A 17,991-nucleotide genomic window follows, 5' to 3' on the forward strand; every position below is an offset into this window, starting at 1 on the left:
AAGAGCACTCCAGATTCTCATTGATGCATATGTAGCATTCATGAGTAATCTGGGGCTCAAAATCAATACGAGGAAATCAGCTGTAATGGCCTGTGTGGGAAGAAAATGGCCAGAAAATATGCGACCGATGCTCTGTGTCGGAGGAGTAATCCCAAGGGTGAAGGTCTTTGACTATTTGGGGATCCGATTTTCAGAAACACCGGGAAGATGCACCTAAACAAAAAATCTGCAAAATTATCTCAGCAAATAGGGGGAATCTTTCGCTTCATGTCGAGTTGTGAGGGTCAACCTATGGGTGCAGTGGTTAAGATCTATGTGGCTCAATCAAAGGCGGTTACTCTGTATGGTGCACAACTATGGGGCTTGCAGAGGGCGGACAAGATACACATAAAGGAGAACCAGTTTCTTTGGAGATTATTGGGGCTCTCGAGCTTCTGCCCGAGCTTGTCCATTTGGGTCCGGAATTTTTGGAGGACCAGTGGGCGTTGGCCTCAATAATTTTTTTGGGTCCGGATATGGGCAAACAAATGTGCCTCCCTCTGCCATACTATAATAAGGTCAGTTATGGCCATGATGGGTTGGCCACCCTATTACAAAGCCTGCAGCGGGTCCTGCTCTGGAACGCCTGGTCAGACCAGGCTTCCTTAGTGGGACCCACTAGCAGACTAGGATGCTAACAATGGGACTGTCATTAACGGGCCCGTTGTTAGCATCCTCCCGTTTCCCATTGTCTATGGGGGCCCAAATGGGAATAGGGATGTACCGGGTCCCGGGAAAGGGAATTACCGGGCCCTCCAAGGTCAGAATGGCCCGGTAATTCCCTATTCCTGGAACCCGGACCCGGTACCCGGTATGGGGGAGCCATGTTGCTAAAAGCAGCATGGCAACCTCCATACTCGTAATGAGGCCCAATGCCACGGGAAAGCAAACCTAATCACCCTTTCCCCACCAGTGGCCCTTCTGACTAAGAAAGAAGCGGGGAGCTATAAACGTGTTTTGGGAGAAGAATTTGTTATGAAGAGACTATTTGCTGTAAATGAGAGCAATTCTGATACTGTGCACGCTGTGATTAGCTGGCGGAATGAGACCCAACCGTACCTAATTTGGGGTACTAGTAAAAAAGAATGCTGGCTAATTACAAGGACAAGGTTTGATTGTCTTCTCCTGAGTGATAATACAGTGCATTGGAAGGGCTATCTGAATTCGGCGGGAAAGCCGAAAAGCAAATTCATTACCAGTGCTGAGCGAGGTTAACATTCATCATTATGGAGCTTCCACATTGTTTCTTCTGAGCACTGACTCTGTTCCGGCTGCTTCTGCTTTACTCTCTTTCCTGAAAAGAGCAATGCATTCAGAACTGGGATTCTGAGGTTACAAGGTGAATAATGCAGGGATTTTTACCCCGGCATGTAATGGTAATGGGAGTCATATGTTGATGATAGTGTTTTATCACGTGTTTATCAAAGGACTATTGAACCAGATTTTATCTGTCTTATCTGTATTATTTTATTTTTATTGTCTTATTAGAGTATATTTGCTATGTATTATGCAGGTTTTTGGTGTTATATGTAAGCTCAAGGGAAGGCTTTTAACAAATCAAGTGTGATCATTGCTGTGTAATGGTTAATGTGTTTTATGGATTTTGAATCCGAAATAAAAATGTTTGACTGGCTGAATGTATTATGGCATGTGTAGGACAGGTGGCCATACGAAGAATGTCACCAGAACCAGAAGTTTTTCACTATGGGGTACAGATTTTGTTAACATGGCCTGCCAGGCTTAGTGGGCAAAACTGTGAGAATACCTGATGAACTTTTATTCAGGCCAAAGATACCTATGGATGAAGAGGAAGGACAAGTCTTTCCTTTGAAATTACATGCAGCTATAGTGCGAGGAGAATTAGCTTTGCTGGATGGGAATGACCATGACGGCAGTCGATGGTGCACAGTGATTGCTATTGGGGAAGGTTACAGATTGACTAACGTCACTGATGAGGATCTGTTTGGAGTTGATGCCACAGATGACAAAGTGATATTCAAGATGAGTATTACTTTTCAGGAGAGAGCAATTAAACGTGAGGATCCACAAAAAATGATGTTGGCCCCGAAACGCCATGAGTATTATGATGAAGACATGGCAAAGGTGCCAGCCTCATTATGGACAAAAGCCCCCTATGTTGTAGGCCTATTGAAGGGGGCTGGAGAAGTAAAAATGTAATTGAAGCCAGGACCAATTTTACCTCGAGCACGACAGTATCCCATGTCTCGAGCGGCAGATTAAGGTATTTTTAAGATGATATCTGCTATGATGGAAGAAGGCATCTTAGTGATGTCAGAGCCATCGTGTAATACCGCAATTTATCCTTTCAAAAAAGGGAAAGGGGGGTTGTGGTTTTTAATTCAAGATATGAGGCTGATTAACCATACTGTAGAGGCTGAGTTCCCTCTAGTTCCTAACCTAGCGACTATTCTATGTAATATACATGTCAAGGCATGATACTTCACTGTGATTGACTTGAAAAATGTGTTCTTCTCAAACCCATTGCATAAAGAGTTGCAAGATCTGACGTCATTTACATTCAGACAAACTAGCCAGAAAAACACTTGTTTACCCCAGGGGTACTGTGAGTCCCCATTGATTTTCAAAAGAGCCCTATAGATGGATTTAAGCAATATTGATTTAGAGAGTGTTGTATTGCAGTACATGGATGACATATTGGTCTGTAGCACCTCAGAGGAAGAGTGTAGGCGCGATTCAGTTCAACTGATGATTATCCTTGCAGACAAAGGATATAAAGTAAACAAGGAGACATTGCAGTGTTGTCAAGAGGAAGTGCTGCAGATAGGTCAGCTAATTTTGAATGAAGGAAAGAAAGTTACTTCTGAGAGGGCTGAGGCTATTTTGAAAAGAAGTAAAACCGATCACGATAAAGCACATGCAGAGATTTTTGGCACTGTGTAATTATGTAAGAGAATGGGTCTTTATTACAGTTTATATATAAGACACTTGTTGCAAGCTTTGAAGAAAGCACAGGTAAATCAGGAAAAAGAACTTTGGAATAAGGAGATGGAGGAAGGGTTTGATAAATTGAAAAAAGAAATGTGCACAGCTCCAGTTTTAGGGATTCCCAATTATGATGAGGATTTATTTTCATTTCCGCACACGAATGGCACTGTTATGACAGCTGTGCATATGCAGAGAACCACATTGTGGTAAAAGCACCTTGCATATTACAGTGGGATTCTGGACCCAGTAATGAGGGGTCACTTTCCGTGTGAACAATTTTTGGCAGCCACTGCGTTCGCCATAGAGAAGGCTACTAGCATAGTGATGGGGTTTTCTATCACGTTATTTAGTGAACATGCATTATTTGCAATTTTGTAAAAAACCTAAAGGCACGTTGCCTTCTTGAAGGGCTTCTGCCTACAAGGTAGTCATATCGAATCCATCGAATGCATACCACCCTCTTCCAATGATTCTGCTATGAACATGGCAGGATTCACTATTCTGCATTTGACTATTTTGGTCGGTTATTAACGGGCCCGTTATTAGCTTCATCCCCATTCCCATTGAGCCCTATGGGGGCTCGAATGGGGATGGGTTTTTTGAATGAGGAATTACCAGGTCCTCCAAGGTTGGAATGACCCGGTAATTCCTTATTGAAGGAACCCGAACACGATTTTGGAGGCAGCCATGGCGCTAATAGCACCATGGCTACCTCCAAACTCGTAATGATGCCCATTGTATTTTATGTAGTAAATTATCATCATATTATGTCAAAAGTTTACTGCTGGGCACACATGCACACAATTAGAGGAGTTATTTCATGATCGAATGGTCCCTTTCAGCATTTACATATTGACTATGTCGGCATGCTGCATGTCTGTAATGGATACTGATCCATGATTGTAGTGGTATGTTCTTTTTCAAGGTGGGTTGAAGCTGGACTGTGTACACATCCAGATGACACCTGTGCAGCCACATTTCTAGTGCAATAAGTGTTTCCTAGATGGGGAATATGTGAAGTATTAAGATCAGATAATGGCCCTCATTTTGTTAACAAAGTCTTTGAGCAAATAAGCTTGGTGCTTAGTATAAAGCACAAGTTGTCATTGGTGTATCCTCTGCACGTGAACAGTGTATGTGAGAGACTCAATGGCTTTCTTAAAGAGAATAGCCAAATTAAAATAATTGACCCTGAAGAAGGGATAGTTGCATTGTCTACCACTAGCATTGTATGCGTTGAGAAATCAACTGGGTTCAGACCATCATGTTACCCCCCACGAGATATTGACAGGGAGGTGAATAAGGACACCTCTGACAACTCTGACTAGGTTTAGAAGTGATGCCCAGCCGACAGCAGAATTGTTAGGAAAGGAGCTACGTGATTTTCTTACATGCATGACTTCAAGTATCTCTGTCTTTTCAGATTAGCGCAAGTGGAAGGGTTGTGGGGCAACTTGGAACACAGAAGGAGATGCTGCAGCAAATGGAGTTAAAGAGCTCTATATTCCCAAACGTTTTCCCGGAGATGCGGTCCTAATCCGAAACTTCACTGGAAGGTGGCATGCGCCGCGTTTCAACAACCCCTTCATAGTGGAGGACATTACACCGTCTGCAGTCAAGGTGCAAGGCAGACGCGCATGGATATTTCTTGGTGACGTGAAGATTTATGCTGGAGAACCCCTTTACCTCCCACCCCCATCGGAAATAAGCATCGGGGAAGAACCACAGCACATGCAGAATAGGTCTAGGACAAGGATGAAGGACGCAGAAGCTGTAGAATAAAGATAAAGAGTTTATTGGACCGTGGCTTATTTCGGTAAACTCTTTTTAGTCATTAAAAAGGAGTTAAGGGAAGTTATTTGCTCTTGAGCCACAGGAGCTTGTTCACATTGGACTGAGGAATGCTTAAGCCTTGAGTGAAAAACAAAGATATGCCAGAACTGGAGTTCCTTTTCGATTAATGGAAGAGGGAGCAGTAACCTGATTCCCTTCTCACTGAGTTCCTGTTCGGAAGTGCCTATGGTGGTTCCTAATGACAACATTTCAAGGATCGTTCTTGAAGCTTTTCTGTAAATATTGCGTGCTTACCCTGCGCTTGTGGGGAGAACTAATAGCATTAATCTGTTCTTGCAAGATCCTAAGAATGGTCCAATTGTGAGGAGATTGCGTGCAGCTATCAGTGAGCAAATTCTTCTGCTTCCTGAGTTCAGTGGGGAGAACACAAATGCCCCTGTCACCAGATAATGCACATAGACTGGTCAGCTGAGTATTCTACTTTCTGATTGAGGAGTGCCCACATCTTGTTGGGAGACAGACCGACGTCCGAACATCCCGGAGATACCCGAGGAACAATGCAGCGCCCAATACAATATTGAAAAACATCATAATCCAAGTATACGGGTACTCTGTGAGAACATTAAGAACAGAATGAGACTTTTAAAGGGAGAATATCCAAAGGTCTACTGATTAAGGAACTTTGTTTCATGCTGAGAGAGGATCTTCATGTCTTTCAGGTCAAAGGCCAAGTGGTGTACATTGGGAATTTGTATTCATCATGGCCTAGCCAGCTGAAGCTGATTGGGGAACTTTTGGAGCTGACTCAGCAGCATCCAGAAGTATTGCATGATGTTGACTGGTTAAAATTGTTTTCCTTTCTTAAAAAGAAAATGGGCAGCATCAATAGCAATTTTGTCAAGGCAGATCACGAGAGACGTCCAAGATGTGCAAAAAGTTATTGCTGCAAGTGATCATACTTGTGCGTCATTTACTCTTGTATCCTGTTCATAGTGATATTGCTCTCACTTACAGTACACACTGCTTACTATGTAGACATAAGTGGAGCAAAGAAGGGTACCAAGGTGGCAACTACAAGGTAGCCAAGACCTTATTCCTAGAGACACAAACAAGAGCACATGGTACTGTGATAAGTAAACCTGGGTTACCTTTTAGAAGGAGATCCCGTATGGAGATTATGCAACATATTTTTATGCCTAAAGAGTATATCGATAGGATGAAACTTCTGGAGCTTTCTCATACACAGATAGTACATGTAAACACACCCAGTCCACTGACAAAAGTTTCTATTATTGGTCCAGTGAGAAAAAATTAGGCTGACATTTTGCATGAGATGGCTAGAGAGGCTCGTAAGAAAAGAACCAGACCTAAAAGAACTGCTTTGGAGGATGATCATGAGCTGAATGATTACCTGGACAGTACAGCACACTTTGGGAATAACATCTGGTATCAGCATATGAAAGAAGTGGGAAGAAGAATCTCAAAGGAGGAATGCCTTGTATGTGCACTCTTGCCTTATAGCATGGGAAAGTCTAAGATATTCATAGCCATTGAAATAGACGTCCAGACAGCACATTGTCTATCACACATAGAACGTTGCCACACCAGAGGTCAGTTCATGGGCTGAGATGTCTATCTCAAATGGGCAACTGAATGGACAGATCCAGATGAAGATGACTACATTCAAGACATGAAGACAAGATACAGACCGCATGCCAAGAATCATGTGATCAGATACGAAAAACCTGGAGTGAAAGGATGGGAATCAGATGGGAAGTAAACAGAATACTTGAGAGACCAGGAAAATCTGAAGAAGAAATTGGTAGATGGAAAAACAGAGGCCAAATGCAGATTTTTGGATCAGTGCTATCACCTGATAAATGGAAAAAGGAGTGGTTATTTGGAGAGACTGGGTGGTCATTGGTTACTTGACATAGTGCAAAATGGATGCAAGACACTATATCCAAGACTTGCTAAGCTACTGACCTGGGTCAAAGATAGAGGAGGACCCTTGCAGATAGTGCCTTTGCAGAGTGCAAATCTGTAGTTCAGAGATAATATTTGATGTACCAGGAATGAAACTTGGAAAAGCAGTGACCATGGATCACTATTGGGCTTGTGGATTCAGAGCATATATGAAACTACCCAAGGATTGAAGAGGATGATGCTCACTAGTGAAGGATCATGTTCCAGCATTGGTGATTCGTAAAAGTCACCTGAATATTGACAGTTTCCTGAAAGCAGATGCGCACCCAAGGAAGAAGAGATCTGTGGAGCTGATTAATCGAATTAAGAGGGAAAACTATTTCTCTGCCAAGTCAATAGAAGCTTTTGACTCTATCCCTTATGAACACAGACTGCTCAGCCAGACTTTGTCAGTATTCTCATTGATCTTTATGCCGAGAATCCAGGTTGGAGCAAATACCAAATGGCTGCAGATTACCAGCTGGGAATTGCTGCAGATGGTCAACACAGCTATACTTGGATGTAATCCTATCAGAGAAGAGATGAGAGACATACGACTAATGGCTCTTCAGAACAGATATGTCATAGACATGATCACAGCTATGGATGGAGGTGTGTGTGCAAAAATCGGATAATCATGTTGCACATTCATACCTTCACATGACAATGAGAATGGCACCTTGACAGAGGCCATAGACATGTTAATAAAGCTACACCTCCAGATGATAGACGAAGTAGAAGACATTGCTGATGACAGCTGCTTAGGATCGCTTTTTTCTTGGCTTCCACAATGGATGTCAGATATGTTGAAATTGCTAGGGCCCTGATAGTACTGGTGTTAGTCGGATTCTGTATGGTCAGGATAATACTGTTACAATGCAAGAGGACAGCAAAGAAAGCCATAGAGATGAAGATCATGATCGATGCTGCATCAGGATGGAAGACCAGAGATTTGACAGATGAAGAAATCAGACACTTTGTGAAGGCCAGTATCCATGCACCTGAGGGAACAAAATTCCAGTATCCAAAGAACCATAAGAAGTATGTGGGAAAGTGGATCTATTGCAACCCAAGTGGACAGTGCATGCTCATGGTTTGGAACAAGGATGAGCATGTGAAATTAGCGGGATGCCTGAAGGGAGTCATAAAGATATAGATACCCAAGAAGCATTTCTTCAGTCAAGGATGTCTAGATGTGAAAGAAAGAGTGTGTGACGAATAGCCCAGATGGGGGGAGTGTAGAGAAGGAGCCTACCTCAATCGCCTCCCTCATTTTGCCTATATGTTAGGAACCAGAGTGTAAGACACGTGCGGTACCAGTGAAAATACTGATACCAAGGAGAATCCTGGAAGCAAGGTTCCCATTGAGAAAACCATACCTGCATACAAGAAAGTATGATGGCCATTTGAATTAAATCTTGGAAGAAGCAGAGCAAATGACTAGCCAAGATGAATGGTGACATCAAACAGAATCAAAACTGACGTACATAGAAGAGATGCAGACTAAAGAATGCTGATATCCTATATTAGGTATCAAGAAAGGACCAAAGATAAGTGGCATCTTGGGATCAAGATCAAGAAACTTATGCTACAGAACTGATGAAGATGTCAAGTCAGTTTACACGTGTACAGATGCAAAGAAACACAAGTAGACAATGTATTCTTGAGGCTAGCTTAATAGTGAATAGATTGCGGCATGCACCAACATATACATATATGCATAAGTGAGTAAAGACGGATGTTTCCACTACGAACCATAGCAAAGCTGCGCTAAAAAAGAAGGCCTCTTTTCCACTGTGTCTCAGTGAGAAAAAAAATGAATTACAAAGTGAATTTCAGAAAGGCTAGGCTGGATGAGCCATGAACCGAAGCCTGGAAGCCAAGGTCTTATCAGGCTGGAGTGAGCAGACTTCGGATACAAATCGTGTGAAAAAAACGAAACTCCTGTTCAGGATGCATCAACAAAACAAGGAAGACATCAGGGGTTTATTAGCAAATTGTATTTTAATACACTTGAAACTCAATTGTGTGGTCTTCAGTCATGTGGAGGGATGAAGTTAGACAAACATGATGGTCACACCTATGCATGAATGCAGAGCGTGCCTTGACTCCGCTAAATTCTCCAGAACTAAGAACACTCCCAAGGACAAGTTCCAAGTCCTAATTGACAGCAGACCACTGAGGTGATGATGGATGAATATGCTAATTGGTGGGAAGCTATGTTTAAAGACTAGCTCACCAGCACCTTAGAAGCCCAGTGTGCGTGCTGCTAACATAGGTGGAAAAGTATTGACGGAGGTTAGAGTGCCAACAAATGGTAGAGGATCACATGATTAAGGATTCTATAGTTTCTGTAGCCAATGGGATGTTGAGTATTTAGTGACATTCATAGTGACCTGTTTTAGAGGAGGGCTTAGTTGTCCCAACTGATGTGAAGAAACAAATCACTTTATTTCACCCCCTTAGATGAGTATGGATGGTATATGTAGATATTCCCTTAAACCCTATTACACTTACCACTAGGTTTTTGTAGTTTGCCACGATGCATTGAGAGTTCTTACGCTGCGACGTCCATTGATGTCCATTGTACTCCCTGTTTTAGATATGAAATATTGATATTAAAACAGTTATCCTTTTGCCAACTACCTTTGTTCTTTTGATTAGTGTTGTTTGAATAATTTCTGCATCCTCATCTATCTCAATGATATTGCTCTCTCATCTTAAAGGTCTGGGAGCTGTAGTTCAATGGCAATTCAAAAGTTGGTCTATTTCTAGACGTTAAACTTGTCGTATAATCTTAAAGTACATTCCTTACTGTTTGGTCTCAGCTCATGGTGCACATAGATGGGCCAATAAGCAGACCTCAAACACATGATTCATTTGTAGACATGAAGATGAACTTTAATGTTATTGACATTTTATTTTGGTGCTGTTGTTTCTTTCTTCCTTACTTTAGTTTCCCTCTATGTGCCTCTGATTTTTCTGCATTGTGGGTCTTCACATGTATTGTGGGAAGGGGCACCAACCACAGATACTGAGGGGTAGGTGGACAGGGGAAGATGTTGGGTGTGCCTTAAATTTAAGGTAGCTGGCAGTGTTTCTCGTGCGCCTTGACCACAAACTCGAAAACACTCTGTAACTGCTCCCCCCTGCAGAGTGGTTTGTCATAGTACAAATAGAGTATTGTGAATTTTAAATGGTAAGGACAACATATTTCTGTAAGGCATGCAAGGCAGCCAATGGGATCCCTTGCTCAACAGGAGTAGCCTGTGTGGTGGTAGGAGCAGTTGAGGAAGATGGGGTATAGGAAGATAACCTACTTCTCCCTGAAAAAGGAAAAGCCTTTCTTAGAGCACCTTTAGTGTTGCATGAAGGTGGTCAGAAAAGAGTACTGCATTGTCCACAACTCAGTACAACCCTGTACTCAGTGCTTTTAACCTTGGCAGCCCAAGATTTTGGCACTCCCCCAATGTTTTTAAAGAGCCGCCACAACCATGATTCTCTCGGGGTGTTGGAGGTAGGAATTTCTTCTACCTCATCTTCCTGTTCCTTGTGATGTTCCTCTGCATCATTGTGCTTGTTCCCCTGTCAAGGTCTTCCATGTGCTGATTGTGGCAGTGGTGGCTCCTGGTAAGGTGGGATGGTCATGACAGATGCTGTTATTGAACTCCTGGAAGTCTCATAGAAGTAGCTCTGAAAAGATGCTTGTTCCTGGTATTCCAGATTGAGAATGACTAATCATAATGGGTGGGTCCTTTCAGAGGAACTGTTGCGGCCCTCGTGACTGTCCGTCGACTACCGTGTTGAACATAGACCTTGAAAAAAGTTGACAGATCAACTAAGAATAGGTCTAGGAGCTCTGGAAGGGTAAGCTTTTAACTTAAAACATTCTAGATGGGCCAAAATTGCAGTTTCAAATGGTCCGTGGTCACAGACACTGCCCGTGGACACGTTGGCATGTTACAGAATCCCAGTGACATGATGATATCCATGGATCATCCATTGCAGTGGCGGGTGTCTGCGGACATGGCAGGCGAGAGACGCTGGGCGCATGTGTGGGGATGTCCACAAGCGTATTGACAGAACCAACATGCATGGACAGGACGCGATATCTGTGGATGCCCCATTATGCAAATGACCCCTCAGAATGGTTGAGATGTTTGCAGGCTATTGATTGCAGTTTTAAAAAAGGAATAAGACAAAATATTACACAATAATATACAAGATATTTATAGTAGAAGAAATGCACGTATTTATCAAAGGGGTGGAGTATCAGAATGGGAAACATAAATGGGAGGGTTAGGAATTTCAATAAAGTTATCCTCTGGGGAGAGAGAGAGAAGTTTCAACAAACCTTGTTTGATCTATGTTTTGTGAATTTGTTTGAGGTGAGTGCTATGTTTGTTCAATTTAAAAGACAAAACCTTCTGTACAGTTGGGGTTTGGGATTGTATTTCTGATTTTTGTCATTTATCTGTGGTGTAGTTTCTTTATTTGTTTTTTTAATTGAAATTTTAGCTGAAATTAACTTTTTTTTCAATTTTTCATACAATTTTTACATACAACATGAATTAATATAAAATTAACAAGTACAGAAGGAAAATAAATTCTACATTATTATCAACAAGGTTACAGAAAAGAAGCATCTTAACTTAATTATATTATTCTTCTAATAGAAATATCTCAACCAATTTACCATTATACCCCAATTCAGGAGACATTCTTAAGACCAACGACAACACTAGGTTACAGAAGAAAAGCATTCTAAATTTCATTATGTGAAACCTATACTATTACTCCTTTACAATCTTCCATTCGTCATGCAGATGAAGAGCATTGAGGAAATTCACGGATGCAATAAGAATACTCATCTTAACAGCATTAAGAAGGAAAGCCCATCTCAGATTTGGCTGAATATTTGCAACTGTCAGCATGTGCTTCTCATATGACTTAATTCTTAAAGAGCATAGGGCTACACATTCAATAATCATATGTTCTAACGTTTCTTTCTGTGATGACACCCTACAAAATCTGCAAAAGTTTTCTCGTATGGCAATTTGTTTGCGTTGGGCCAGGAGATCTCAAGTAGGCCAAAGATTCAATCTCATTCTCAAGATTGCCATACGAAGTTGAGGTGAAGGAGACTTCAGTAAATAAACTCCCACCTGCCCCATTTTTTTATCAACATAATGACTTGGTGAGTGCTTATAGTGTAGGCATAAGGCAGGAGTCTCGATCGAAAAGATTTTCTTTTTTGCTCATACCGGGTTCTGAATAAGGGTTTCTAGGTCAAACTCAGCCAAGATCATAACCTGATAAAAAATATTTTGTCCAACTCTGTACAAATCGATGACCCGAAGCGAACAAATATGTAGATAATGTAGCTAATATTGACCCTTCATTTGTATTCAGGAGACATTTTCGGAGTAGCGCACATAATTGCCAATGATATTTTGCACTCAACGAGATAAGACCTAGTTCAAATCACAGCAATGGTCCTGGGGTTGATTGAGGCACATTTAATAGTTTTCTCCAAAATGTGGCTTCCAGTTTGTCTAAATCTTTAAAATTAATAATGGGTCTTGCTTCCAACCCATATAATAAGATCAGTGTTACTTTTTGTAGCCAAAAATGTAATGCAGGAGTAATGGTAAATTTACCAAATGTGTGCAAAATTAGTTTAGTTTGTGATATTGCCGAGTTCAATTTGTTTTGCAATATCTGCTGATGTTCCACAGTTGATGAATTTGCTTCAAATTGGGAACCCAAGTATTTATAATGCGAGACAATGTCTAAGGTGATATTCTTGACCATCCAGGTGTACTTGGTTCTATGAGTTGGTTTAGGAATATCAGCTACTATCTGAGATTTTTTTAAGTTCATCGACAACTCATTTGCATCAAAATAGGTGACAAGAGCAGATATTAACTTCTGTAATCCCGTCAGAGTTTTGGAGATCAGCACAAGATCGTCAGCATACCATAGTGCTTGAATAACAGTTCAATTCATTTTAGGTGAATCAGAAGATATGTTCAGGAAAATATCTTGTACGTCATGGATGAAAAAATTAAAGAGAGCCGAAGCAAGGATACATCCCTGTTTCAGCCCTCTCGAAGTTCCAATAACCGCAGATAACAAGCCCATCATGGATAGCCAGACCTGAATTGACTTCAAAGAGTGTAAATCAAAAATATTTCAGTTAGGTCTTGTGGGCACTGGGCTTTGACAAGTTTTTCAATAAGCTTCACTCTTGAAACTGAATCAAACTGCATTTAGATCTATAAATGCAAAAAACAAAGATGTTTTTGTAGATAGCGCTTGCGCTTTCAATGAGTTGAGAATCATAAGATTAACTGCTGTTCCAAGATCACGAACAAAGCCCATCTGATTGCGATCACGGCAATTACTATCTTGTGACCATCTGTTAAAGTCCCTTAGAACCAGGCGATTAAAGATTTTACCGGGAGAAAACAGTAGGACTATTGGCCGATAATTCGCTGGTACTCCACGATCTCCATTTTTGAATATTGGGACAATTACAGAGGTACGCCATGAATCTGGGATTTTCTTGTACTTGAGAATATGCTGAAAGATATTATTCAGGATTTTGGCCTACTGTTTAGGATGTTGTTTTAGCATATAGTTAGTGATGCCATCAGGGCCAGCGGCACGTGAGGTGGTGGACTTTGATATTAGATCTTCTATTATATCAACCGAACAGTTTCTTTATGTACAATGAACTATAAGAAAAGGAGAAATTATTATTTCAATGAGCTCTCCATAAATTATAATATTGTCAATATTGAAAGATGTATTGTTTACCATTAGAGATTTTAACTTCACCCATGTCTTCTTTGGGAGGGTTTTCTTCCAGCCACTGAACAGTGTTTGCCATTCATGTTAAAATAAGAAATGGTGATATTTGTTTGTGAGAAATGTTTATATAATGAGTGGTAATAATATCTTTGGTTAAGTTGCTCAACTTATAGAAAGAGTACTTTTTGGAAGCTTATAACTTTGGCATCGTTTGATGAATGATCACTAAAGTTTGCAGAGAAGCGCATGCTGTTTGGATATTTGAAAACATGAGATGCGTCTGCACCCACCCTCAGCACTGCCCTTGCTGGTTTATTGTCTGGTGGCTGTTAACCCAACCCTTGAGATTTCTCTGCCCCAGCAGTTAGCCAATGGCCTCCCCCTTAGCATCCCTTGGCACTTTCCTTCTGGGGTCCTATCAGCTCTTGGCAATCCCTTCTCCCCCTTCCATTCATGCACTTACTGGACAATGCGTATGTGCATTTATAGCAGCAGTGTGTACAGTTTTGAGGATACACAAGGGACATACAAGTTTAATATGTTGATATGGTTATATTCAGAGTTTTTGGAAGTGGTTGGTGGATAGATGTGTGACTGTTTGAAAACAGACAATGTGGGAGCATTACAAACTTAACAGTAAAAAGTGTATAAGGGCTGTCCTGTGCATGGTGTGCACATGAAATCCAGGTCTTTAATGATGCATGGCCATGAAAGGGGACAGCAGAGATTGCAGTTCATCAAGAGGGTCCATGGATTATTATATTTATTGTATGCTAGTGAAAAGTATTTGTGACAGAACATTTCTTTTTTCTCTTCTATGCCATTGTCCATTATTACCATTAGCATAGTACAACATGCTTGAGCTAACTTATTGAGTCTAACTATTTTACAGAAACAATTCAAAGTAGATGGAGTCTCTATAAATATTATTTTTAGTTCTATTTATTTACTATGAAAGGTGGTTCCTTTTTTGGGGTGTTTTTTTTTGTTTTTGTATTTTCTTTTTTAGCAGTAGAGACCAGGAATTAAGGTGGGGGCGGGAAAATGATGGAAGGGACACAAAACACAGATATGGAGGGGCAGGTAGACTGGGAAGATGTTGGGCATGCGTTAAATCTAAGGTAGGAGGCAGTGTTTCTCATGCTCCTTAATTACATTCTCGAAAGCACTTTGAAATGGCTCCCTCCTGCAGAGTGGTGTTTTGCAGTATATACAGAATGCTGATATCTTGGAAAGATAAGGATTAACAGCCTCTTTTACAACTTGCAATGTAGCCTTTGTGATGGCAGTAGCGGTTGAGGCAGACAAGGTAGAGGAAGACAGCCTACTATTTTCTGAGAAATGAAGAGCCTTACTCAGAGTACCTGGGTGGTGTGAGTGGGGGTGGCAGCACATAGAGCTGGTAACAAAAGAGTACTGCCTTTGTTGTCGGCTACCGAGTATGATTCCACACTCAATGCATTCAACATGGGTAGACCAAGCCCTTGGTACCCCTTGTACTGTCTTAAAGAACTGCCACACCCATGATTCTCTCTGGGTGCTGGAGGTAGACATGTACTCTATCTCATCTTCATGGTCCTCTTGATACTCCTCTACATCATTGTTCCTTTTCCATTGTCCAGGTCCTCCATCTGGGGGTGGTGGTGGTGTTGGTTGAAGAGGGATGGCCATGGCTGATGCCATTGTTAAATAGAAGGTGTACCAATACTCTTCCAAGCAGGTGCTTTTCTCCTGGATTGCGGATAAAAATGAGTAAGAATGGGTCTAGGAGCTGTGGAAGGGTAAATCTTTAGCTTGAAACTACCTAGATCAGCTGAAAATGCAGTGTCATTTGTGATCTCATCTTTGATATCTAGGTTGTTAGTGTTAGCAGTGCATGGTGGCGGCATGAGATGTAGTAACATAGCTTACCATAACTGGCACATTTCTTGGGTTTTTCAGTTTTACTAGTAACCAAAACGTCCCTTTGACAATGTTTTTTCAATGAATTTGACAGGTTTGTATTAGTGCGACTTAACAATAATGTGCCTTTAACCAATGTTTTATCACTGAATGTCATAGGTTTCTGCTTCTGCAACTTAACCATAAAGTCCCTTTTTTCACTGAATTACAGGGCCTGTGGTAGCGGCCCTGTAGTTATGGTTAAGTTGCTCATGCTGTAGAAAGAGCACCTTTTGGGCGGCTTTTAACTTTGTCCTCCTTGGACGAATCCTCATGAAACTTTGGAAACTCAGCATATGGCCCAGTCAGATTGATTCTGCAAAGTTTGTTAAGGGTTCACGCAGGTGGGTGGGGGGAATTATAGGATGGACACAAAATGTGTGTTTTTTCCCATAGACACAATGGAAAAAAAACATTTTCACGTCTACAGCACAAACTGCTGGACGGATTTTCAGCAAATTTGTGGCAGAACCTGCAGCTGGGCCCGAAAGAGTGCTTTGGTAAATTTGGTGTAAATCCGTCCAGTAGTTCTTTTTAAAAAGGCCAAAAAGTAGGTACAAAAAATTTGTGATATCTGGGTTTGGTCCGCGGACTCAGTTCCCTGTTTGAATTGATTCAGAGGGCGATGTGATGCCTGCAGACATCGGACACGCTGGCTGACAGGTCAATAAAAAAAGTGAGGTGTGTCAGATTTTAGGAAACACCCGCCATGTTGGATTCATGGGCAGCTGCTGGTGTCCGCCATGGCAGCGCAGTGGGGGAAAAGTCTGGAAAACACATGTGGGGTTATTTGGAAAGAGGAGTTGGGAAGGGTGGTGGAGTGGAAAAGATATGACATGGGCTATTTTTGTGAAGTGAAAAAGGCTGGACAGGTGTCGTAGCAGTCTGCGGCCACCGAAGAATTTCGCGGACGGCAATGGGAACGGACGGCTTGGAAAAGATATTTGGGGTTATTTGATGGCTGAAAGAGGGCATAGCAACGGTAGGGAAGTAGAATGAAGGTAATGTGGAGCTGTTATTATAGGAGAAAAGCGTTTGGAAATGCTGCAGAGTCTGCGGTTAATTTTGGTGTCCACGGACATCATTTCGATTGCATGGTGGTCAGGGTGAGTTTTATTAGTTGCTGGTGTATGGTACATACTTGTAATATAGTTAATTGTATTGTGGTGGTTGTGGCCATGCTCAGAATCTGGCCACTGGCTATGGCCACCACAGGAGTAATATGTGCATAGTAATTGCTATGGTTACTTAGTTGGCGTATTCTAACTACTTTAGACATTAGAAGATGTTGCGTCATTTCAGAATTGAGAAGGCGTATTTGAAGTGTTTTGGAATGAAGGCTATTTTACAAGTAGTTTGATATCTGTTGGTTTATTCTTTCTAGATTGATTTTCAAAAGTAGTATTGTAGTATTATGGGTGTAGTTAGATACCTGCTGGTATATTCTAACTGTTAATTGTGCTATAGTTTAGTGACTACATTTGGGTTAAGGAATATTAAGTAGGAATTTGTTAAATTTGCTGGTAACCTATGTTTTGGAGTAATGGAGGTATTGTTACATTCAAATTAATCACTTTGTTTTTTTACATATGCAGTGTGGTGCCCTGAAGTGGTTGTGGCACCAGTGTTGTATACTTTACCTACTGTTGTGAAGATTTGCTTTCCAAGAGATATTTGGCCGCCTGTGAAGGAGGCGAGCTTACAGTTATTTTTGGTACTGTCTGCATTGTACCTTAGAAGCATTAGTATGACATATTGGCTAAGTGAGTTTATTTGTATGGTGGAACGATTGTCTGAATTGAAAAAAGGCATATTGTGCCATGATTTGCATTCTGCAGAGCCGGTGAAATGGAATGGATTCAGAATTTGGTATGGATACATATACAAATCGTTCATTAGTAATGTGGTCTTGTGAAACAGGGTTGCAGAGAGTGCATGTATGCTTCCACATGTGTGCCATCTGGAATATTTCATTTACTGGGATGTTTTTGGTTTACAGTACTTGTAGTAAGTACATTAGGAATTATTGTGGCTCTTCCTGTGTGTTTATGGTAAATGTGACCATTTCTACACAGTAGTCCAATTCTTGCCTCATACCTGAGACACTAAGTTTTGTCAGGATTATTTGTGGCATTTCATTGAAGGACGAGCATTTGCAAACATAACTGGTCCCAGCCATTTAAGTAAATGTTGTGAACAATTGGTGGCAATTGAAAGAGAATATTCATTGTCACATTAGCATAACAATTTACTCCAGTAGTGTCGCTGAATTTAAATCCACTAGAGAGTTCTGTTTGTGGATCATTTGATGGGCTTGCAGATGTTTCTGGAGAAGAGAAATTTGTGTCTTTGTATATTTGTGAAAGAGTTGTAGAAAACATGTTTTTAATATCAGAATACCTGTTCTATGTTTTGTAAGATGCAGATCGTGTTGAATCTGGAAATAGAAATTGTGGACAGTTACACAGT

The sequence above is a fragment of the Ambystoma mexicanum genome, chromosome 1p (genome assembly GCF_040938575.1).
Source record: "Ambystoma mexicanum isolate Mex_15411 chromosome 1p, UKY_AmexF1_1, whole genome shotgun sequence".
NCBI lineage: Eukaryota > Metazoa > Chordata > Amphibia > Caudata > Ambystomatidae > Ambystoma > Ambystoma mexicanum.